Raw genomic sequence first — 26,711 nt, forward strand, 5'->3', positions numbered from 1 at the left:
GTACTTAGGAGACGTCTACAAAAGTTTCATGACACAGATAATTTAATTTACGTGGAAAGAATCACTGTATGCCTTCTAGCATAAATGTGTGCATCATGAAAGTTTCAGAGATGTTGTGCCAGAGTAAATGTGTAAGAGAATTAACTTTTGCGAGATGCTTTAAGATGTGTCCTATCAGTATATCTCTTCTTTTAGCTATCTTGTGCCATAATGTTCTGTGCCTCTGTTAGATTCAGTACCTCTTCATGAGCTAACCAATCTGCCTATCAGATCTTAAGCATTCTTCCATAGCTACACATTTCAATCCAGACTATCGTAATTTAACCCAACCCAAAAAACAACAGTTTTTAAAAGAAAAGATTTCAAAACACGTCCCAAAAAAATCGGTGAATTCAAAGTATATTTAACTGTGCCAATGGCCTTGCCGCAGTGATAACACCAGTTCTCATCTGATTACCAAAGTTAAGTGCTATTGGGCTTGGTTAGCTCTTGAATGGGTCATCATCCGGTTTTGTCGCGTGCCGTTGGCAAATAGGATGCACTCAACTCTGGTGAGGCCAAGTGAGGAGCTACTTGATTGAGTAGTAGGAATAGCTGGGAGAGCAGTGTGCTGACCACATGCCCCTCCATATCCTCATCCAGTGACACCTATCGGTGAAGGATGACGTGGTAGTCAGTCAGTACTGTGGGGCTTTCCAAGGCCTGTTCAGATGGAGAGGTTTGAGAATGGGCAAGTCAGCCCTGAAACTGGTAACGACTGTGGGAATAAATTGTAGATCCATGGAGCTGAGACAGACAAAATGAAAACTTACCAAATTTTTCTCAGTATTATATAGCTGCCAAAAAAGCCACTATATTTAGTGGCCAAGTTACTTAAAGCAACTATTTCTCATCACAGGAATTTATTTTATTAATATTGTTTAACTTTTCTTATAATGTAAGGAACACAGCTAAATAACATTTACATTTCCAGAAAAAAACTTTAAGTTGGTGTAGATTTGTAATGACTATAAAGTACAACATACTGTTTTTTGGAAGCATGCAGACATTTATAGATCCTCACTGGTTTCTCAGGGCTTTTCTCTCCTAAATGATTTGTCAGTTTTGACCAAACAACCTTGTAGGTGGAGAATGCATACAGTGCTGGCAATGCAGGAAAAGAAGCACTAATAAAGTAGTTGTAAGAATGGTTTAGTGTTTTGAATAAATTATTGTAAGAATTTAAATTGAACTTTTTAATCATCAATGCGAAAAAAATCCAAAAAACTGAATAATCCCCTAAAAAACAGTTTTACACACTGGGTTGTTTTTTAAAACCCATGTTTTTCTGAACCTCAATTTCAAATGATACTATTCTTTTACTGTCTGTACTGAAGGTCGTCCATATTTCACTTCTGTGTAAGACTACACTCCAGACATACTTTCTGAAATTACTTCTAACACTTAAATTTATACTTGATGTAAATGTATTGCTGTTTTTCAGAAAAGCTGTACATAAAGTTGTGAGCTTTCATTTTACATCCTCTTTACTTCTGCAGTGATCAGTTAATTTGCTACTCATACAGCAAAACTTATCTACTATTTCCAGTGTCACTGGCTTAATTCCTTTACACCCCATTGCTTTTATTAATATATATATTAAGATACTATCCATTTCGTTTTTCTGACCTTTAAAGTCCTTTGCCCCTCAGGGGCTCAGCAATCGTTTGCTGAGTACGGGTTTGGTGAGCCCGGGGTTCCTGAGCTGGGGACTGGTCAGTGCCACCAGTCCTCTCTCACCATAAGCTCTGGTCATACTTAAACGACCACCATGCAGTGCACCAGTGGAATGTTGTGTGTTTCGGAGAACAGGTTCCTGGCTTCACTGCCTGGACTGCGAGGAAGGTACCCACCTCTATAAAAAAAAAAAAAAAAAAAAAAAAAAACCTCAACCTCAAGGTGTGCTACATGCTGAGGTGGTGAATGGCTGGCTGTTGAGGTGAAACAGTCTTTAGCGAGCAACCTCTGGGGCACCTGCCACACCCCAGTTGAATCAGGCTCGCTCAGACATGCAGGGCTCTGCCTGGGTCAATGGTTGTTTTCCTAGCGTCTCGTGGGATCCTTATGGAACTGTCTCATGAAACTACTACTCCTGACGGGATGGGTTTACTGTCAGGCGACACCTACACCCACTCCTCAAAGAGAGCTTGGTTGGTCAGTCCTCCCAAAAAGAAGTCTCAGAGTAATGGTAACAGGGCATTAGCATGCCATAACACTTTCATTGTAATCAAGCGAAACAGTGGAAGCTTTGAGAAGATATCACCTTTCTACATTAACAAGGCATTGGAAGGTATTGCTGGATCTCTGAAAAGTGTCAAACGACTACATAATGGAACGCTTTTGGTTGAAACTGCTAATTCCACCCAAATATCTAAGCTTCTGACATGTAAGGCCTTAGGTGACTACCCAGTTGAGGCTGAACTGCATAACACCCTTAACTGTTGTAAGGGCGTGGTCACCTGCTCCGATATAATGGAGATGGACCCCGCGGAGTTGTGTGAAGAATGAAAGAATGTGGGTGTCACGGAGGTGCAGAATTATATGAGAAGAGTCAATGGAAAATTGGAAAAATCGGCAACGTTTATTCTAACGTTTAGTACTCCCAAATTACCGGAACATATCCTTGCTGGCTATATCCGCCTGAAGGTTCGCCCGTTTGTTCCTAACCCCATGCGATGCTATAAATGTCAAAGATTTGGCCATACCACTATGGGATGTAATGGGAAGGCTACATGTGGCAATTGTGGAGGCTCTGCTCACGAGTCAGGTACTTCTTGTACACTTCCTCCGAAATGTGTTAACTGCTCTCGGGATCACCCAGTGTGGTGCAGAAAGTGTGGGGTTTACAACAAGGAAAAGAAAATTCAAGAGTTGAAAGTACAGAGACGCATACCCTGTGGTGAAGCTAAAAAGGCAGACAAAGCCATGCAACCACCGGTTTTTGCAACTTCTTTTGCATCAGCCCTTAAAACACCAATAGCTAAGTGTGATGCCTTCACACAAACTCAGATCACAGATTCAAGTACAAGCACAGGCACTTGTTGTTGTACCTGTGGGGGGAAATGCTCCACTTGCAAATGATGTCGCTCAGAAGACGTCAGCCATAGACTTATCACCTAAACCACACACCACTCCCCAACTTCAGAAGCCACCTAAGCCATCGCAGCAACTCAGGCAGCCTCCTCCTCCTGTCAATAAAGAAAAACGTCCTTCTAAAATTAGTTCTAAGTCCAAGAAAGTGGTAGGTAAGCCTTCGCATCTTCGAGTGCTCTCCCTTTCTGATGGCGACTGTGCTCTTGAAGACCTCCCGGTAAATCACCGCCTCCGAGGTAGAAAGCAAAGAACCACCATCACTAACCAACGGCTTCCATAGGGACTTCTGTGTTGCAGTGGAATTTGAATGGATATCGCTCACATTTGGAAGAATTGCAACTGCTGGTCCAGGATAAACCTTTCTGCATCTGCTTATAAGAAACGCATCTTAAAGTCACAGACACACCTACATTACGGGGCTACCACATATACAGGAAAGACGATGCTACTGTAGGCAGGGCTAAAGGTGGAGTGGCTATTTTTCTTTTTGCCAGATACCTCTCCTCTCCAGTCCCTCATACCACGACCATCAAAGCAATTGCTGTGAAATTTCTGTCACCGTTTACTATCACAGTGTGTTCTTTCTACCTGCCCCCCCCCCCCCCCCCCCCCCCCATGACGCTTTGGATGCGGACGCACTGGCAGACCTCTTCCAGGCACTCACACGTCCATTCCTTCTTGTGGGGGACTTCAGTGCCCACAATGTGCTGTGGGGCTCGGCTACTACTTGCTCCAGGGGTTGGCTGATCGAGCGACTCGTCCATTCTGAGGATATCTGCCTTCTGAATGCGGGTCAGATGACTCACTTTTCCACAGCTACAGGGTCTTTTTCAGCTATTGATCTTTGCTTTTGTCCCTCAGCTATTGCAGATTTAGTTCAGTGGGAAGTGGCTCCAGATTTACATTCTAGTGATTACTTCCCAGTGTGGATTCCTCTGCCGCCTAGGACAGTGACCAGCAGGAGACCACGCAAGATGATACAAAGGGCAAATTGCTTACAGTATAGTCAGCAGGCTATTTTTGAACGACAGGATTGTGTACAAGAGGCGGTGGTCCATATCACTCATGAGATCCAAAGGGCTGGCCCGTATCACTCATGAGATCCAAAGGGCTGCCGCAGAGTCCATCTCCAGGTCTAGTAACCACCTTGGAGGAACGCCTGTACCTTGGTGAAATGACGACTGTCGATTTGCAATCAGGGCCAGACGGACAGCTCTTCGGAACTTCAAACGGTGTCTAACTACAGATAATCTTCATGTATTCAGGTCTGCAAGAACACATGCAAGGCGAGTGATCAAAGAACGGAAGAGGGCTTCCTAGAGGGAATTCATGACTTCCATTAATCGGTCCACTTCCGCTGCGCACTTTTGGGAATCAATAAGACGGATTTCAGGCTAGGGTAGTCCACCTCCCCTTACGGCCTTATCAAATATGTGGTCTCGGTGGACATGCCAGAAGAGATGGCTTACGTTTTAGCTGAACACTTCTTTACTGTTACTAAGTCGTCCAGACAAGTTATTGCTGTTCAGGTATTTCATCGGACTGCAGAGATGAGGAAGCTCAATTTTTTTCTCGCGTAATGAAGTCTACATCCTTCCATTCTCCATGTGGGAACTGGAATCAGCTTTATCTGCAGCCAAAACACTGCTCCAGGACCTGATGAGATCCATTATACCATGCTTCGTCATCTGTGCCCTGAAGCGAAAGGTCAGCTCCTCTCTTGTTTCAGTCAGATTTGGTTTGATGGACAGTACCCCATGACTTGGAAGGTGGCAATCTTAATTCCATTCAGGAAACCAGGTAAGGACCGTAGCGCCCCTAACAGTTATCGGAGTGTCACCCTTACTAGTTGTATGGGTAAGACTTTTGAACGCATGGTCAACCGCTGCCTCGTCTGGCTGCTCGAGTCCCGAGGTTACCTGAGCCGCTCCCGGTGCGGTTTCAGGCGCTACCGTTCCACTCTTGACAACTTAATTCTACTGGAGACGGTGATACATGAGTCCTTCTTACGCCGAAACCAATTATTTTGTGTGTTTTTTGACCTCGAAGAAGCATATGACACTACTTGGAGGTACAACATCCTTCGCCAACTTCGTGAATGGGAACTACGTGGACGCCTGCTGCTTCTGAACCAATCCTTTCTCGAGGACAGACGTTTACGTTATCGCATTGGCGATGCCATGTCTGATTGCTTTGTTCAGGAGAATGGTGTGCCCCAGGACAGTGTCCTCAGTGTCACATTGTTTGCCATTGCTATCAATGACATTTCCTCTGCAGTCAGCAGCCCTGTCAATTGCTCTTTGTGGATGACATTTCAATATTCTACTCTTCCTCTGATCTTATACGACGACAATGAGGCAGCTACAACTGACCATTAAGAGGCTGGAAATCTGGGCCCAGACAACTGGTTTTCGGTTCTCACCTGAGAAGACTGTGTGTGTCAGTTTTAATCGTGCTCGTCAGAGTTTTAACCAACCAGAGCTTACAATGGGGGACCGTATTTTACTTTTTCAAGACATAGTGCGCTTTTTGGGTTTATTATTTGACTCGAAATTAACATGGCTCCCGCACCTGAAAGACCTACGAACCAAGGGCTTCCGGTTGTTGAACATTTTGAAATGCCTTAGCGGAAAAACATGGGGAGCTGACAAGTCCCGCCTTAGACAGTTTTATAGGGCATTTTTCGATCGCGCTTAGACTATGGCAGCGTGGTCTATGGATCGGCCCGTCCTTCCTACCTCCGGATGTTAGATGCTGTCCACCATGCGGGCATTCGAAGGGTATACGTGCTACGGACTGCCTCAAGGATCTGGATCTCTCGGGCATGAAAATACACACCCAGGGATGGAACGCACTGCCGCCTTGGTGTCTTCGGAGGCCCAAAAGTGATTTTAAGCTTGACGCAGTATTCGAAAAATTGTACTCCAGATATGGTTTTTACAACTTTGTTTTCGTCTATTTTAAGTATGTACCATAGTTTTATCGTTACTTATACAGATGGATCCCAGCAGGGAAATGCTCTCGGTTGTTCTGTGGTTTTCCCTGATATGGATTTTGAAGTACGTCTTCCAGAACAATTTACAAATTATGATGAGGAGTTATATGGCATTCTAATGGCACTGGAGAGGGTTCACAGACATCACCGTATGAGTTTTCTTGTCTGTTCTGACTCTCTTAGTGCACTGCAAGCGCTTCACCAAACGTATCCGGTAGACCCACTGATTCAACTCATCCATGACTGCTTACAGTGGCACCAACACCGTCCCAAGGAGGTGCTATTGCTAGGTACCTGTCCACGTTGGTATACAGGGTAACAACATGGCTGATAAAGCTGCCAAGGAAGCATGTTGGGATGGTGCTGTCCATCAGTTTCCCATCCTGTTGCACGCCATTATCTCATTTTCTGAAAGATGCATCATGTGTCAGTGGGAGACTGAATGGTTACAGGTGTCGGACAACAAACTGCGGTCGCTCAAACCAACCACGAAAGCTTGGCGGACTTCGTGTCAGCCTCGCCGCTGGAAGGAGGTTTTGCTTACCAGACTGCGCATCGGGCATAGCCCTTTCACACATGGCTTCCTCCTCCGGGCGTGCCTCTTTCAGTTCAACATATTGTGGCTACATGTGTCCTGTATACTGATATTAGGGCTGCCCTCGGTCTCGCTGGAGATCTGCCCACCGTCCTCACAGATACCGATACCAGTGTTCACAGAGTGGTGAAATTTTGTGAACTATCAGGCCTCATCCCTAAACTGGTGGGGAAGTGTACGTTATAAACTGCTCTGCTTGTGGGGACAGCCTTTATCCCCACACATGAGATTTCATGTTGACTTTTCGTCAGGGTGCTGATGACCGCGATGTCGACCGCCCCCTCAACCCAACTCATCATCATCATTTAAAGTCCTTTGCCATGTCTGACAGAATAACAGTCATCAGCAGACCTTGCAGTTTCTATTTCTTCTCCCTGAATTTTAGTTCATTTTCATATTTTTTCCTTAATCCACACTCTATTTACAGAATTAGTGCCGTAGTATCAACACAAAGACCGGTGCAGAAACATAAAGGAAAATGTATTTTTTTTTGTATTTGAATGTGCAAGTTCCTATTCTGTGCAGGATAGCAAACACTTACCTGGTCTCTTCTCGTGGTTTAACGTCTGTTGGTTCAGAGTAAAGACTATGTCGGTTTGCTCTCGGTTGCTATTCGATTCAGTTGATTGTTTGAAATTGTCCGTACTGTTTAAGACGTTGATTTCAGGTAATCTTTCTGGCAGAGTATTGCCGAATGTATGAAGATTTGCTGTGGAATTTTGCGTATGTTTGGAGTGTTACAGTTGTATAAGGTGTGAACTGCAGTACTTGTGAACTTTTTACATTTAAAGCCAGCTGCCATTCATCACACCAACTAGAAATTTTGTCAGTCCCCTTGTATTCTTATACAGTTACTCAATTTCAGCAATTTCCCATACACTAACGCATCGTAAGCAAACAATTGCAGACTGTTGCCCACATTGTCCACCAGATCATTTATGTCTGCAGTTCTATCACACTTCCATGGGGCACTCCTGACGATACCCTTGTCTCTGATGAACACTCGCCATGGAGGTCAACATACAGAGTTCAATTACTTAAGAAGTCTTCGAGTCACTCACACATTTGGGAACCTATTCGATATGCTCTCCTTCGTTAATAGTCTGCAGTGGAGATCTGTAGGAACGGCGGGCAAAAGTAAAAGAAAGGGACTAGTTTTTAAGGTAACTTTCAATCTTTTTTTCAGTTAGTGTAAGAAAGTTTGCATAAAATTTTCGATTCGCTCATTTCTTCCAAAAATAAAATGTGACACTTATTTTTCAAGTTTGGCTGTTTCTGTGTGCTACCCCGTAGTTTGGTTTCTTTGCGCAAAAAAAAGAAAAAAACAAAAAAACGAATTGTGCGTGATTTCCGCTCAGTGGGAAAAGGGGTTGGATTGCCGCTCCATTTGAAAAATGGTTTCTTTGCGCAAAAAACCGAATTGTGCGCGATTTCCGCTGAGTAGGAAAAGTGGTTGGGTTGCCTCTCCATTTGAAAAATGATAGAATAACATAAAATCGTATTAACTATTTGTTTCAAAAATGTTGTTGACAAAGAACTTTTTAACCAAAAATATTCTTCAATAAAGTCTAAATTTTTCGTGGATCCGTATGGATGCACTCAGATACAACCTGAAGTGTATAATTTTTACCAAGTAAAATCGCCAAACAGTCGTATGTTTTGCGAAGTTATTTTTTTTAGACGACAACCAGTTTCGGCATCTCAATATCGCCATCTTCAGGACCCTTTGCACTCCATGTACAGACTGTCAGATGTATCAATACTTGCATGCCGGAGCCAGAAATATCTGGATTAAAGCGAAATCGCGGAATCCAGATATTGATGGCTCCAGTATTAAGTATCGATGCATCTGACTGTTCGTACATGGAATGCATAGGGACCTGAAGATGGTATTATTGAGATGCCGAAACTGGTTCTTGTCTACAATAATAACTTCCCAAAGCATACGGCTGTTTGGCAACTTTACTTGGTAAATACACAAATCAAAAAAAGTTTTGCATCACCCCATTTCCCAGAACTCCTGAAGATAGACGTTCACTGTGGATATTATATCACAGACACAGTCCCTTTGACTGTTCAGAGATGTCACTAAACTCGCCCAAAGATGTAAACAACCATGCATGAGCAACGCCTATTAGACGAAGGGGATCCAACAGTCGATCAGTTCCAGTCATTCCAGCAGGAAGGAGGTACATGGCTCGTGTTAAGTCTGCAGTTCAACCATGCATAAACGGTCAGTACTGCGGTTCGATCGCGTCCGCATTGTTACTTTGTGCCAGGGAAGTGTCCTGGCGTCTCGGAGTGAACCAAAGCGATGTTGTTCAGACATGGAGGAGATACAGAGAGACAGGAACTGTCGGTGACATACCTCGCTCAGGTCGCCCAAGAGCTACTACTGCGGTGGATGACCGCTACCTGTGGATTATGGCTCGGAGGAACTCTTGACAGCTGCGCCACCATGTTGAATGATGCTTTTCGTGCAGCCACAGGACATTGTGTTGCGACGCAGCTGTGCGCAATAGGCTGCATGATGCGTAACTTCACTCCCGACGTCCATGGCGAAATCCATCTTGCAACCATGACACAATGCAGCACGGTACAGATGAGTTCAACAACATGCCGAGTGGACCGGTCAGAATTGGCATCACGTTCTCTTCACAGATGAATGTCGCATATGCCTTCAACCAGACAGTCGTGCCGGCCGGTGTGGCCGAGCGGTTCTATGCGCTTCAGTCTGGAACCGCGCGACCGCTACGGTCGCAGGTTCGAATCCTGCCTCGGGCATGGATGTGTGTGATGTCCTTAGGTTAGTTAGGTTTAAGTAGTTCTAAGTTGTAGGGGGCTGATGACGTCAGATATTAAGTCCCATAGTGTTCAGAGCCATTTGAACCAGACGTCGGAGACGTGTTTGGAGGCAACCCGGTCAGGCTGAACGCCTTAGACACACTGTCTAGCGAGTGCAGCAAGGTGGAGGTTCCCTGCTGTTTTGGGGTGGCATTATGTGGGGCCGACGTAACACGCTGGTGTTCATGGAAGGCGCCTTAATGGCTGTACGATACGTGAATGCCACCCTCTGACCGTTAGTACAACGATATTGGTAGTGTATTGGCGAGGCATTCGTCTTCATGGACGACAATTCGCGCCCCCCATCGTGCACATCTTGCGAATGACTTCCTCTTCAGAATAACGACATCGTTCGACTAGAGTGGCCAGCATGTTCTCCAGATATGAACCCTATCGAACATGCCTGTGATAGATTGCAAAGATCTGTTTATGGATGACATGACCCACTAACCACTCTGAGGGATCTGCGCTGAATCGCCATTGCGGGGTGGGACAATCTGGACCAACAGCGCCTTGTGGATTGTATGCCTCAACGAATACAGGCATGCATCAATGCAGGAGGACGTGCTACTGTGTATTAGAGGAACTGGTGTGCACAGAAATCTGGACCACCACCTTTGAAGGTCTCGCTGTATGGTGGTACAACATGCAATGTGTGGTTTTCATGAGCAGTAAAAAGGGCGGAAATGATGTTTATGTTGCTCTCTATTCCAATTTTCTGTTCAGGTCCCAGAACTCTGGGAACCGAGGTGATGCAAAACTTTTTCTGATGTGTGTATTTGCCCGGCCGCTGTCCGATTCCACAATGGAGTAACAGACATTGAAGTGTATACAGCTTCTGTTAATGTTTTTTTTTTTTTTTATTACAGTGTCCTGTGAACTTGACACCTGCATCAACTGGATAACTTACGACTTTTAACTTAGTACCTAGGTGCAGTGTGTTGACGACGTCTTCAAAAGCTCAATTCAGACTTTTAATGCATTCCTGTAGTATACATGTTCTTGCAGCAAGCAGATCCCTTTTTTGCATATTCTGAATACATGAAGAGCTGAGTACATTTGTTCAGCAGAAGAGATTTATTTCACAGTAGCGAAAATGAAAAGTTCTCATAGCTCTTAAGGTATTCAATTTACAATTTACACAGATACTCCGCAAGCCACCGTACGGTGCGTGGCGGAGGGAACCCTGTACCACTACTAGTTATTTCGCTTCCTGTTCCACTCGCAAATAGAGCGAGGGGAAAACGGTTGTATATACCTTCGCATTAGCCCTGATTTGTCGTATCTTCGTGTTCATTATGTGCTATGTATGTTGACGGCAGTAGAATCGTTCGACACTCAGCTTCAAATTCTGGTCCTCTATATTTTGTCAACTGTGTTTTTCGAAAACAATATCACCAATGTTTGCTAGACACTTGTTTTGGTCCATAATACCCTCTCCCAAAATATGGGAAGCAAATTGGAATTCAAAGGCACCGATAGAAACACCTGAAGAATGCAAAGAAATTATTGATCGAAACATCTAGGTGCAAGCTGTGTGCTTTGACTACGGTCAGTGTTAATGAAGAAATGGACAACACTTTTGGATTCACGTAAAGTACGCTGCAAAATGCCCTTTCATAACTCAACCTATTGATATAACGCCATTTGAATATAGCCACTGCTGTGTGCTGAGATGTCTAAGAACGACTAATCGCGGGGGAACCCAGACTGGCGCCGTAAGGACGCCGTGAAAATGTCAGCCAATGGATGGGCTGTTTGAACTGCCCGTACCTGCGTGTAATGGTGTCCTTGATTTTAGAATTCCTTACTTGTGTAGTGCACGACAGCTTTGAAGTTATCTTCTGTTCGCTGTAATTTAACCCTTACAATTCTGTTCTTTGTTTTAGATTTCCTTCCAATCTACAGACTAAAATATAAATATTTGCAAAGCTTGATCAAGTTTCTCCGTCTTGATACTGTAGAGAGCTGGCCCCGAAACTTAAATGCGCCCAATATGAGCACTACCGATGTATTATAAAACCCAGAAATTCGTTTAATCGTGATTATTATGGAATTATTGCATTTATTTCGCTTGACTTACCTGTTTCTTCCCCTTACAAAGTGACGTTTGACTGCATTTTGAAAAATTACTTCATTCAGGCAGTACTCTGTATGCCAGTAACGCCATTTCCACATTCAGTGCATCCAAGATGTTTAATTTATGAAATAAGTACTGTATGTTCTTAGGTATTTATGTAAGCACAGTTCAAATTTAAAATGCTTTATCTCGAGTTTCATAAAAGTTGACTTATCTGTTTTTTTTTTACTCGTCCTTAATATATTTTCGTCTGTTGTTGTGCTTCACGATTCAGATGATTTTTCAGATTTTTTAAAGCCACACAGGGGATATCACTATCGACGTCAACAAATGCTATGCTTTGGTTTCTGAAGCAGCACAGGATCATTCTTAGACATACGTAGTGGTAAGGAAAACACAAACAGAATAAATTGCCGTCTGTTCTTGTGATCGTAATTCAACTACGTTATGAGACATAAACGTTTTCAGTACATAAATCGATTTCGCCATCCGCTTTGCATGGTGAATTCTCTTGGAACCCAGAAAGATACTCCATGAGATGGTTCTTCGCGAAGAGAGTTCGCAGTTAATTAAAAAACTGTCACTATAATTCTCTGGGATATCTTATGCCAGCAAAATAAATAAAAAGAAATCTTTTTCCAAAATGTTTTCAGTTAAAACACACGCACCTCCAACAGTGGTCGTTTTTTATACTGTTATGGCAGAAACTAGTAATGTAACTAAAAAGTCCTTGAACACGAGTTTCATGGATAACTTGTTCCTACTCTTTTCCGTAGTAAATCAGACAACCGAAATGTGCTTAAAATTGTGAGCATTTAGTATGATGTTCCTCAGCTCTTGTGTCTGACGTCGTGACTTTTCCAAATGAATCTTCGCCTTTGATGCATAGTTAATTTATACAACGGCAAAGTGTAAAAGAAAACATTTAACCTTGGTTTAACATATGACAGTTTACTTCCAGTTATTCCATGCTACTAATTCCCGCACAAATTGTATTACTTTTTAATAAACGAGGTGAAAACGAAGACATTGTTGTCACTACGACTACGAGCGTCTCTCGAAAGCATACGGCGAGTGGGGTGGTGTGCACGGGTCGTAAACGGATTCCGTAATCCGTACTTCGTTGCAAACTGCTGTGTCCCCTCTCTACCTGGCCGATTATTGGCCCGTCACGTCATCCAACTAATTTGATGCTTTCTGAGTTCTTCCTCCCCCTCCCCCTCCCTCAGTTGGGCAACATTTCATGTAGAGACGAGATGTGTAACATCTGTGTAGCATTCACAGTTAGGTAGAAAAAAGAAACGACGAACGAGTAAAAATGAACGGTTCCCGAACAGGGACTTGCGTCACGGGGTGTGGGGGGTTTCAGGTTCTAGTAACTAGCTCAGGAGTCCATTACACGCAGGAGGCGGTTACACGGGTTCGCGGGGGGCTGTGTGGCGTGGCAGGGCGTTTTTTTTATGTCAGAGGATCTCGGGGAAACACAGAAAGGACTTTAGTCTCAAAGGGCGCAGGTTGAACACCGGAAGAACGTAGATACAGGAACCATTGGTATAGCAGTTGTAAACTGTCGTAGCTATGTTGAGGAAGTACCAGAGCTCCAAACAATAATAGAAAGCACTGATTCTCCAATCGTTACAGGCACTGAAAGCTGGCTAAAGCGGAGATAAGTTCAGACGAAATTTTTGCGGAGAACCTAATGGTGTTCAGAAAGGATAAGCTCATCACAGTTGGCAGTGGCCTGTTTGTTGCTGTTAATAGTAGGTTACCATTTAGCGAAATTGAAGTAGATAGTTCCTGTGGGTTAGTATGGGTAGAGGTCATTCTGGGCAACCGGAAAAAAATAATAATTGGGTTCTTTTACTGACCTCCCAACTCAAATGATGCAATTGCTGAAAGGTTCAAAGAAAACTGAGTCTAATTTCGAACTCGTACCCGACTTTACAATTATGGCGTCAATTTACCTTCGATATGTTGTCGAAAATACGTGTTTCAATCTGGAGGTACGCTTAAAGCATCATCCAGAATTTGCTGAACGCATTCTCTGAAAATTATTTCGAGCAGTTCATATGAGTCCACTCTTATAATAAACGGTTGTGAAAACGCACTTGCTCTCTCAGCAACAAATAATCCAGAGTTAATAACAAGCATCAAAACGGATGCAGGGATTAGTGACCACAAGGTTGTTGTAGCGAGACTGAATACCGTAACTCCCAAATGCTCCAAAAATAAACGAAAAATATCTTTTCAAAAAAGCACATAAAAATTCCCTTGCCGCTTTCCTCAAAGACAATCTTCACTCCTTCCAAATTAACACTGTAAGTGTTGGCCAGATGTGGCTTGAATTCAGAGATGTAGTATGGACAGCAGTTGAGAGATTTACACACCATGAATTAACAAACGACGGAACTAATCCCTCATGGTACACAAAACAGTTCGGAACACTGTTGCAGAAACAACGAAACAAACATGCCAAATTTAATCGAACTCAAAATCTCCAAGATTGACTATCTGTTACAGAAGCTCGAAATTTAACGCGGACTTCAATGCGAGATGCTTATAGGCCTAAAAGTTTCCAAAATGAAACTTTGTCTCGAAACCTGGACAGAAAATCGAAAACGATTCTGGTCGTATATAAAGTATGCAATCGGCTAGACACAATCAATGTCTTCTCTGCGGGTTGGCAATGGAAATACTGTAGATGACAGTGCTGCTAAAGCAGTTACTAAACAGTCGTCCGAAATTCCATAACCAAAGAAGACGAAGTAAACATTCGATAGTTCGAATCAAGAGCAGCTGCCTGCATGAATAACTCAGATGTCGATATCCTCGAAGTAGTGAAGTAACTTAAATCACTTAATAAAAGCAAGTCTTCCAGTCCAGACTGAATGCTGATTAAGTTCCTTCCTGATTATGCTGATGCAGTAGCTCCATACTTAACAATCGTACACAGCCGCTCGCTCGACGAAAGATCTGTACCCAAAAACTGGAAAGTTGCACGGGTCACACCAATATTGAAGAAAGGCAATAGAAATAATCCACTAAATTACAGTCCCATAACATTCACGTCAATACGGAGTAGAATTTTGGAACATATATTGTGTTAGAACATAAGGAATTTCCTTTAAGAGAACGGCCTCTTGACACACAGTTACCACGGATTTAGAAAGCATCGTTCGTGTGAAACACAAGTAGCTCTTTACTCACACGGAGTCTTGACTGTTGTCGCCAAGAGATTTCAAATTGACTCGGTATTTATAGATTTGCAGAAGGCTTTTGACACTGTACCTCACAACTGGCATGCAATCAAATTGCTTGGTTATGGAATATCGTCTCAGTTATGCGACGGGATTCGACATTTCCTGTCAGAGAGGTCACAGTTCGTAGTAACTGACGGAAAGTCACCGAATAAAACTGAAGTGAGTTTTGGCGTTCCCCGAGGTAGTGTTATAGGTCCTCTGATGTTCGTTATCTACACTCCTGGAAATTGAAATAAGAACACCGTCAATTCATTGTCCCAGGAAGGGGAAACTTTATTGACACATTCCTGGGGTCAGATACATCACGTGATCACACTGACAGAACCACAGGCACATAGACACAGGCAACAGAGCATGCACAATGTCGGCACTAGTACAGTGTATATCCACCTTTCGCAGCAATGCAGGCTGCTATTCTCCCATGGAGACGATCGTAGAGATGCTGGATGTAGTCCTGTGGAACGGCTTGCCATGCCATTTCCACCTGGCGCCTCAGTTGGACCAGCGTTCGTGCTGGACGTGCAGACCGCGTGAGACGACGCTTCATCCAGTCCCAAACATGCTCAATGGGGGACAGATCCGGAGATCTTGCTGGCCACGGCAGTTGACTTACACCTTCTAGAGCACGTTGGGTGGCACGGGATACATGCGGACGTGCATTGTCCTGTTGGAACAGCAAGTTCCCTTGCCGGTCTAGGAATGGTAGAACGATGGGTTCGATGACGGTTTGGATGTACCGTGCACTATTCAGTGTCCCCTCGACGATCACCAGTGGTGTACGGCCAGTGTAGGAGATCGCTCCCCACACCATGATGCCGGGTGTTGGCCCTGTGTGCCTCGGTCGTATGCAGTCCTGATTGTGGCGCTCACCTGCACGGCGCCAAACACGCATACGACCATCATTGGCACCAAGGCAGAAGCGACTCTCATCGGTGAAGACGACACGTCTCCATTCGTCCCTCCATTCACGCTTGTCGCGTCACCACTGGAGGCGGGCTGCACGATGTTGGGGCGTGAGCAGAAGACGGCCTAACGGTGTGTGGGACCGTAGCCCAGCTTCATGGAGACGGTTGCGAATGGTCCTCGCCGATACCCCAGGAGCAACAGTGTCCCTAATTTGCTGGGAAGTGGCGGTGCGGTCCCCTACGGCACTGCGTAGGATCCTACGGTCTTGGCGTGCATCCGTGCGTCGCTGCGGTCCGGTCCCAGGTCGACGGGCACGTGCACCTTCCGCCGACCACTGGCGACAACATCGATGTACTGTGGAGACCTCACGCCCCACGTGTTGAGCAATTCGGCGGTACGTCCACCCGGCCTCCCGCATGCCCACTATATGCCCTCGCTCAAAGTCCGTCAACTGCACATACGGTTCACGTCCACGCTGTCGCGGCATGCTACCAGTGTTAAAGACTGCGATGGAGCTCCGTATGCCACGGCAAACTGGCTGACACTGACGGCGGCGGTGCACAAATGCTGCGCAGCTAGCGCCATTCGACAGCCAACACCGCGGTTCCTGGTGTGTCCGCTGTGCCGTGCGTGTGATCATTGCTTGTACAGCCCTCTCGCAGTGTCCGGAGCAAGTATGGTGGGTCTGACACACCGGTATCAATGTGTTCTTTTTTCCATTTCCAGGAGTGTATATAAACGACTTAGGAGACATCTAAGCAGCAGTCTTAGGATGTTTGCAAATGATGCTGTTATTTATCGTCTAGTATACTCATTAGGAGCTCAAAACAAATTGCAAAACGATTTAGAAAAGATATCTGTATGGTGCGAAAAGTGGCAGTTGAGCCTAAATAACGACAAGTGTGAGGCCATTCAAATGAGTGCTAAAAGGAATCCGTTAAACTTCGGTTACACGATAAATCAATCAAATCTAAAGGTCACAAATTCAACCAAATGCCAAGGAATTACAGTTACGAACAACTTAAATTGAAAATAACAAGTAGAAAATGTGGGGAAGGCGATACAAAGATTCCGTTTTATTGGCAGAACGCTTAGAAGATGCAACAGACCTACTAAAGAGACTGCCTACTGTAACCTTGTCCGTCCTCTTTTGAAGTACACCTGGGCACTATGGGATCCTTACTATACAGGGTTAACGGAGTACATCGAGAAAGTTCGAAGAAGGGCAGCACGTTTTGTATGATCGCGAAACAGGGAAGAAAGTGTCACGGACGTGATACAGGATTTGGGATCGACATTATTAAAACAAAGGCCTTTTTTTGTTGCGGCGGAATCTTCTCACGAAATTTCAATCACCAACTTTCACCTCCGAATTCGAAAATATTTTGTTGACGACATACATAGGAAGAAACGATCGTGATAATAAAATTAGTAAAATCAGAGCTCACACAGAAAAATATAGCTGTTCGTTTTTTCCGCGCGCTGTTCGAGAGTGGAATAATAAAGTATTATTGTAAAGGTGGTTATAGAACTCTGTGGCAGGCACTTAGTGTGAGTTGCAGAGTATTTATGCAGGTGTAGATGTAGATGTAAGAACGATCACCACCGAACAAGTTCCAGAAGCTGAACGAGTTTGCCCATCTCTATTCCGAATTCATTCGAGGTCTGGTTAGACGTTTGTAGGATAAGAATTCCCAGCACTGTAACAGTATTCTAGAATCGGTCACACTAGAGTTTTGTATCTGATTATCTTTACATCAGCACTGCCTTTCATATCACGTAACCGCCCACATCATACCGCTTCATGGTATTATCCCTAAATGCTTATGATGGGAAGTGAGTGATATGTTCATCAACCTTGTATTCGGATAGTACAAACTTGTTTTCTTCGTTATAGGACTCATCTGGTAGTCATCGACTTTCCTGCTATTGATTACACTACTGGAAAACCCGTCCAAGCTTTCTACATTTCCTTAAAATCATCCAACGAACACACTTCTTGTGGACAACAGTATTGTCAGCGCACAATCCCATAACGCTGCTGCGCTAGAGCGCTAATTCTGGAGACTACGCAAGAGAGCTTCCGAAAATTGTGGATTTGTGGAGAGAGAAACGCAGACTAGAAGCTGTGAATGAATGGGGGTGTCTGGACAGCTCAGCCGGTAACAGCATTGGCCGCGAAAGGCAACGTACTGGGTCCAGATCCCGGTGCGGCAAACAGCTTAAATCTGTGAACAAGTTTCAGAATAGGGCAGAGTCCACTGCAGAGCGAAATATTCAATTGGAGGTTATTGGCAGCTTAGCGTTTTTCAGTACGTATCCTTGCTGGTAGTCGATCAGCATCAGAAGCCGTTGGTGTAGCGCATCGTAACATGTAACGCTCACCCTGGAGCGGCGACTCATGTGTGATCACTAGACCGCGGATTTTAGGTAAAAACCTATTTTGTTCCTGAGTTCTTATTTGCATAAAAATTTGTACTTATGCGTTTCATAACTATTTACACTTAATAGCGTTAATTCTATAGGACCGGCCGGCCGCGGTGGTCTCGCGGTTCTAGGCGCGCAGTCCGGAACCGCGCGACTGCTACGGTCGCAGGTTCGAATCCTGCCTCGGGCATGGATGTGTGTGATGTCCTTAGGTTAGTTAGGTTTAACTAGTTCTAAGTTCTAGGGGACTGATGATCTAAGATGTTAAGTCCCATAGTGCTCAGAGCCATCTATAGGACCTAAAAAAGCCATTTCGACGTTAGTGCCTATTTTTGCCTGTTTCGGCTTTAATATCCTAAAAAGTGCCTATTTCATCATATAAGACACTGGCTCCAATTTTTTCCACACTATAGGACAGATGGAAAAAAATATATTCTGCCTAGCGTGCAGCAAGGTGGCTAGTTGATATGCACTCATGTTTCGAATTTGCCTAACACTTCGGTCTTTTTTTCTTTTTTTATATCGCTATCCCTGTTAATACCAAATACTCTTTATAGGGGTTTTATTATTCATATGTAAAAAATAGATCGCGGATCTTTAGGTTAAAACCTATTTTTTTCCTAAGTTCCAATTTGCATATAAGTTGGCACTTATGCGCTACATGACTGACTAAACTGAATACCTTTAGTTCTATACGACCTAAAATTGCGTATTTCAGCGTTGACGCCTAATTTTGCCTATTTCGGCAGCAAAATCCTAAAAAGTACCTATTTCGTTAATCTGACATAGAGTTCTTGTGTTTTCAAAGATTAGAAAAAAGAAGTAAACTAGGGCTTTACCTCTCGTCGTTAGAGACTGTTTACAATTCATTTGCTTGCCTTACTACCAACAGCACTCGGCACGGTTGAATAGTCATCCATCCAAGTACTTGCCGAGCACGACATTGCTTAACTTCGGTGAGCGAATGGGAACCGGTCAAAGATTTGAGTTACACATTAGAATCGAACGTACGAAATGTTATATTTGAAAATATTTCTTTCGTAGGATTCTGGCCAGCTGTGTATTTTCGCAAAGAAATGTATTTTCGCAAAGAAACGGTTTCATAGGCCTTAAGCTGAGCACGGATTAAAAAATCACAATGTTAATCGTAGACGCCCTCTATAGCTAAATTACTGCCCTTCGCGCATTTTCTCGCTGCTGTCTACAGGCAGTCCTATCAAACTACTCTGTTTCGTGAAAGGTACTATACGTGAATTTTCCGGTTCGAAAAATAATTTGCCAGTAGTGAGATGTTTTCATCTGAAGCACCGGTAGGTTGGTTGGTTGGTTTGGGGATGGAGACCAGACAGCGAGGTCATCGGTCTCATCGGATTAGGGAAGGATGGGGAAGGAAGTCGGCCGTGCCCTTTGAAAGGAATCATCCCGGCATTTGCCTGGAGCGATTTAGGGAAATCACGGAAAACCTAAATCAGGATGGCCGGACGCGGGATTGAACCGTCGTCCTCCCGAATGCGAGTCCAGTGTCTAACCACTGCGCCACCTCGCTCGGTGAAGCACCGGTAGATTCCATTCGGTTGTTCAGAAGGGGCGGCCATCTGTCAGGTGCCATATGTCCAGCAACGAGTACGGTACTTCCCCTACCGCTCACATGCACCGCAGTAAAAGAGAAAAATAACAGGTAGCCGGCCGAAGTGGCCGTGCGGTTCTAGGCGCTGCAGTCTGGAACCGCGAGACCGCTACGGTCGCAGGTTCGAATCCTGCCTCGGGCATGGATGTGTGTGTTAGGTTTAACTAGTTCTAAGTTCTAGGGGACTAATGACCTCAGAAGTTGAGTCCCATAGTGCTCAGAGCCATTTGAACCATTTGAAAAAATCAGGTCATCGTTCACTTTTTCCCAGCTAAAACAAATCAGTACATTGTGTAGCGACCGACGTGTTAAGTGTTACTGACGTTCTAAGTGCAAAATAAATTCTAGTTTCTGTGTGAGAATACTACGCCATGCCGAGAACAGCTAGTTCAAAGTCTACTCATATAAGGCAGTGGCTGCAAGATTTTCCGCATTATACAACAGATGGAAAATTATTTTCTGCCAAGCATGCAACAAGGAGGTTAGTTGATGTTTTTCTTAGACTTATTATTTTCCTGTCACTTAGGATTCTTTTTTATCGCTTTCCTTTAGTAATACGAAATACTCTTTTTATGCGATTCTAAACTGCATTTCCCTTTTCTCTCGTATTAGGTTTCGAGTGTTAACAATCTCACTTAACTCAGCATGCAGATGGAATCGCACATAAAGCTAATGTTGAACGAAAGTCAAAATTGAAGCAAACTCTTTTAACCAATAAATCTGGGGAACCTCCGAAAAAAGGTTCTGCAGTGATTTGTGTCATGCACTTGTGGCAGCAAACATCCCCTTTCGGAAACTAGAAAACCCTATTTTCAGAGGTTTTCTTGAGAAGTACTGCCATCAGTCTATTCCTGCAGAGTCAATTTTACGTAAGAATTATGTGGATTCAGCTTACAATGCTGCATTGCACAGAATCCGAGACGATGTTGGAGAATCTTGTATATGGATTTCTGTGGATGAAACTACTGACAGTCGTGGCTGTTACATTGCAAACCTGATTCTTGGCAAACTAGATCCAGATGCTCCATCCAGGGCTCATTTGATTTACTCAAAACAGCTTGCAAAAACTAACCAACATACAATAACACAGTTTGTGAACAATGGGCTTAAGGTGCTATACCCAAACGGAGTGGATGAGAATAAGGTGCTTCTGGCCGTCTCTGATGCTGCTGCATATATGATAGCAGCATTTCAACCATTAAAAGTATTCTATCTGTTGATGCTGCACGTAACTTGTGTAGTGCATGGGATCAACCGCATAGCGGAGCAAGTAAGGCTACAATTTCCTAAAGTAAATAAAGTAATATCTATGGTGAAGAAAATTTTTGTTAAGGCACCATCAAGAATACAGGCATTCAAAGAACAGCTTCCAGATGTCCCATTGCCGCCAGAGCCTGTTGTCACCCGCTGGGGCACGTGGCTGATAGCAGCAGAATACTATAGTACGCATCTCTCAGCTGTCCAGAAGGTGGTAGAAAATATACCGGAGGATGCTGCATCCGTAACTGCAGCAATGAAGTTACTCAAAGATTCTTCTTTAAAACGGGACTTATCTTACATTAGGGCCCACTAAACATTTATAGCAAGAATAATTTCACAATTAGAAGGCTCAGGGAGACCTATCTACGACAATATTTCTTTGCTTGAAGAAGTCAAAATGAAAATTAATGAAGCGCCAGGTGAAGTAAGGGAAAAAGTACTGGCAAAAATGCAAACGGTTTTGCAGAAGAACACTTGCCTTAAGGAGTTGTGTGCAGCTGTCGACATACTTAATGGAAAATCCAACACTCCTGACTGCAGCATTCCTGTCCAACATGTGCCGAAAATGAAGTACGCCCCTGTCACATCTGTTGATGTAGAACGTCCTTTTTTCAGCGTATAAATTGATTCTGACTGACAAGCGCCACAGTTTTTCACTAGAAAACGTAGAAAAGATTCTGGTTATTTATTGTGAAGCCAACTATGGTCAGAATAGGTGAAACTACGAATGTATTAATTAAACAAAGATCTTTATCTTGCAGGAACTCAAAAATATTTGAAGTTAAGTTCAACATTAATGTTGTATATTGCTGTGCTCTTTAATTGTGTAAATATTCATTCTCCTTGTTTTAATGACTAATAAGATGTTCATACTGTCAACACTGTGTATTTTAATTTATTTTTATTTTCTCTGCATCATTTTTATTAGAGCCTATTTTAGGTTTTATGTAGCCTAAATGAACTACTGAAGGAGCGTATTTTAGGTGCCTAAAACACACTTTTTTACGACCTAAAAATCCGTGGTCTAGTGATCACTGTTGGGGTACTCCCTCGTGTCACGGAATCCCTCGTATTACTGTCGTTGTGTTGTATTTCTGCGTGCTCTATGGCACGAGGAGGAGAACCAGATGGCTGTCTTCGTTGTGTGGAACACTGCAGCTAGCTGTCGACTATTGAAAGAGAAATATTCTGGTACTTTCGTGCTCATCTGCGAAATGAGCAGCCGAGAAAGAGAGTTCATCCACGTTGGAGCCGTGCTTTCGCTGGGATCCGGTATGACTCACTTTGCGACCATCTTGTTTTGTGGTCCTTGTGACGACTGCTTTCAGAGAAAAGCTATGCGTGAAGTACCACGGGATGTCATGTCGTGCGGTTACGGATGTTCACTGTACCGCAGCTGAAAGTTTCTTTTTCCCTCCAGTGAATTACGCCAGTCTTCTGAATTGAAATCAGTAGCGTAATTGTTCAAATGTGAGTGAATTCCTAACTGACCAAACTGCCAAGGTCATCGGTCCGTAGACCTACACACTACTTAAACTAACTTATGCCAAGAACAACATACACACCCATGCCCGAGGGAGGACTCGAACCTCCGGCGGGAGGGGACGCGCAATTCGTGAAATGGCGCCTTAAACCGCGCGGCCACACCGTGCGGCGAGCGTAATTCGACGACGTCATGCAGGGGGTGGAAACACCAGAAGCACAGCACATTACCATGCCTGATACGATGAATGAATGATAAATACAGTTTCTGTGTTATTTTCAAGGCAGCTTTATACCCGTAATCCTGCTATTTTAGTGGCAAGTTCAGTGAACTATGATGGAGACGGATAGCGATAACGCACTCTTCTCCCCAGAGTGAAGGAAAAAAATCAGTAACATTGATATCTGGTGACTATGGTGGGCAGGGGGATGCGACAATTCATCCTCGTGCTCACGAGACCAACCCTGGGCGACGCGAGCTGTGCGAACACGGTTGGGGAATAAACGTTGTTGCACTGGATGGACCCGACCACCGAAAATAACATAATTCTTGGCAGTATGCGACATCGCAGAGTGCCCGTGGGGCCCATGGAATGTCGCAATATGGCTTCCCAAATCATCATCGAAACCCCGCCGTATTTCAGTCATCGGACGTAACCCCGACCAGAAGTTGGAAACACTGAAACAGGTCTCATCCGACCAAATGACTTTCTTTCATTGCCTTTTTTCTTAACAAATATTTTTTCACGCTGTTTCTGACCAACCTGTACATTTTATTTATTAGTTGCTATTTGTACATATGACCTGCACCCTAGAAGCAAGTGCAGGCCGTGTGTCGCAAATAATTATCGTTACAGTCCCCAGTACATTAATAAAATTTTAATGTTTTCGCGGCGTAAAGACTGTTCCAGAAAATTTCGGGCGCGCAGCAGCATAAATTCAGCTTCTTCTACGCAGTGGTTCGGTCCTCGAGTTTAAAAGGACGGAGCAAGTGCTGGAGCATTAAGTCACCTCGGCTCACTTTGAAGATGGCTGGACGGTATTCAGCTGAAGTATTAGAAGAAGAAGCTGAATTTATGCGGCTGCACGCCGCATACAGTAGAGGATACTACACAGTAAAACTATACAGTAGAGAATGCATATCTAGCTTAATAAGAACGAAGCTGAACCGTGTCAGGTAATTTGCGTCTCCTTGAACTTCGTGAAATAGCCTGACGTCAGCACTGAAACGGAACAGTTGAGCGTGTTACCGAGCTCCTGCTTGCTTTCCCTCTGCTTAGAATCCAGAAAGATCTAGCGAAAAACTTAAGAAAGGAAAAGGAAAATATATCTCTCCCCAAGTCCAGGTGTAATCCGTTGGGATGACGAGTACCAGTAATCTATGACCAAACGATAGAATATCAGGACAGAAGTAATTTTACATTCTCTTCATATTCATTAACAGTACCTAGCGGCATACTGAGGAAAATAACTATAGAATAGTTAATCTGAATTACTTCGAAAGAAATATGACAGTAGTGGTTATGATACGATAAGTTGTCACAGGTGTAATTATTCTCGTGTAGTCGTAATCCTTATGTGGACCCGCCAGGGTAGCCGAGAGCGCTAACGCGCAGCTTCCCGGACTCGGGCAGGCGCGCCGGCCCCGGATCGAATCCGCCCGGCGGGTTAACGACGAGGGCCGGTGCGGTGTGCCGGCCAGCCTGGATGTGGTTTTTAGGCGGTTTTCCAAATCCCGCTAGGTGAATACCCGGGCTGGTCCCCACGTTCTGCCTCAGTTACACGACTACACGACTCGCAGACATCTGAACATGCTCGCACTATTCCATTAATTGCACTCGACGCAGACAGTAGGGGTAGACCTAATTCCGTCCCGAGGGGGTACGGGGTGGCGGCAGGAAGGGCATCCGGCCACCCCTTTCCACTAACCTTGCCAAATCCGTTCCTAACAATGCCGACTCTGCGTCAGCGCGGGACATGGCACCAGAGAAAGAAAGAAAGAAAACCGTAATACTTACGTGGCCTTGTTAGTGCCATAATCAAACATGTTATTTTTCAGTGAGAATTATGTAAATGTGTAGGTCTTCCCAGCAGTTGGTCGAGGAACCAAATAGCAATCAAGAATGGATCGTTCAGGGAGCGCGTTACATTCCAGATTACTACGGGGAAGCCGTAAAGCCGCCAGCCATTCCCGTGCTTTCTCATTCTCGAGTTCTGTGACTCTCGTCTCTTTAACCGCACACCTGCTAGCAAGCTATAATTTTATCTTAGAACCTTTCCATTTGGTCCGTGTTTGCATATAAAAACAACAATATAGAAACTGCGAGTCCGCCTTGATGCAAAACACTTTATTTCTTTACTTATTTATTCCCCAAACTAATTTTTGCGACAAATTATCATCATCATCGGTAGGTTCTTTAAATCTAAAACATGCAGAAAATAACATGGTTATACAAACTCTGTAACACATTTTTACATTATTACTGTTCGTTTTTTGAAATATGTTTTTCTGTGGATACTTTTTTTTCATTCTACCTTATTTATTATATGATAGGGCATATTTTTAAGAATTGTTGGCGCGGTTTGCAGCATATTTTCTTTCCTTTTTCAGTTGTCGTTTTTCTGATCGTACATCATGTCATGTGCAACTGTGTGAGCGGCTGTTAGTAAACGCTGACTTACGTAAGTCCACCTTTTAGTATTTGTTTATGGTAATATGAAAGTATCCACAGAAAACTATATTTCAAGAGACGAACAGTGAAAATGTAATAATGTTACAGTGTTTGTATAAATATGCTATTTTCTGGATGTTTCAGATTTAAAAAACTCACTTTTGATGGCGATATTTTTCGCCGAAACTAGGCTGGGAAATAAATGTTTTTGCATCAAGGCGGACTCACAATTGCCATATTGTTGTGTGATTCCCAGTAAGCTTGTTGTGTCGCCCTCTTGGGCATTAGCGTTCTGCCCAATTGCTGTAATTCAGCACCTTACATTCGCAGTCCACGTTATAATTGGCTGGGTGAGTTCGATGGTCGAAAGAATGCAAACACAGACCACCTCCACTTGCACCATGCCTAGTAAAATGCTTTGGTGCTCAAGCCAACCTTTGGATTGAGGACAATATCACCTTACAGTCGACGTAACGTCATGGCCTTGCTAGTGGCGACGTTCTTACGTTAATGTATAGCGCAAAAGCACTTCCGACATCGGTTTTCACACGATTCGAATATCCCTTATTCATTTCCCACTTTTCGACTTATCCCCGAATTTCATGCTCAGATTCACATTCATACCTACGCATCAGCTGTATAAACGTCCCAACTTGCTCACTCAAATCTCATTGATGATTCCCTTCATAAATAGCCTCTTACTACCAATATAATTTTTTTGATGCGTACGTATTCTGCACACGGTATCGGCAAAACCTCTATCGCTTGAAATCGCGAGAACACGCTTTCCAGAAGTGACTGAGTTATCTCAATTAGCTGACAGATATCACATTCCTTCTTCCATCTCCGCATTCGACGACACTGAATAATACAAATATCGGCCGACCGACAGCCTGTCCAAGTCTTGTACGTTCAGCCTCAAAAGACAGGAAACTTTCTGATTTTGTTTTCCTTCTAATCAAACGTTCCTCGTAAGTTACCCTTCAAGTCTACACTTCATTTGACACTTACACGGCGTGCGTTGTTGCTGTAACGCATTAAGCACAACTCTTCTTAGCTAAAAGAGACGTGTGCTATATACACGGCTTAGGCAGACAAGGGAGGCGTGGGTGCGGACGATAGGACGGGATTTACAACACCGCCCCTGTTCAGGTTGTAACGTAAACATTGAGCCGAATATCTCTGGCTCTTCTCTGCCTCGAGTTTTGTCTCAGGCTCCTACATACCGGGATTCTGTAATTGAAGAGGCTGTAGGAATAAGAATGTGCGAGAAGAACTTAAAGCTGACAGAGGATACAACTTTCGTGGTGCATGCAAGCGATCTCCCGCTGCAGAGAAGAGCCAGACACATTTGTCTCAGTGTTTGCGTACGACGGTAGCGGTGGCTCCACCAGCGCTGACGTTGACGCTGTCTGCTACAGCATGACGTAA

Source organism: Schistocerca nitens, chromosome 4 (genome assembly GCF_023898315.1).
Source record: "Schistocerca nitens isolate TAMUIC-IGC-003100 chromosome 4, iqSchNite1.1, whole genome shotgun sequence".
In the NCBI taxonomy this organism is placed as follows: domain Eukaryota; kingdom Metazoa; phylum Arthropoda; class Insecta; order Orthoptera; family Acrididae; genus Schistocerca; species Schistocerca nitens.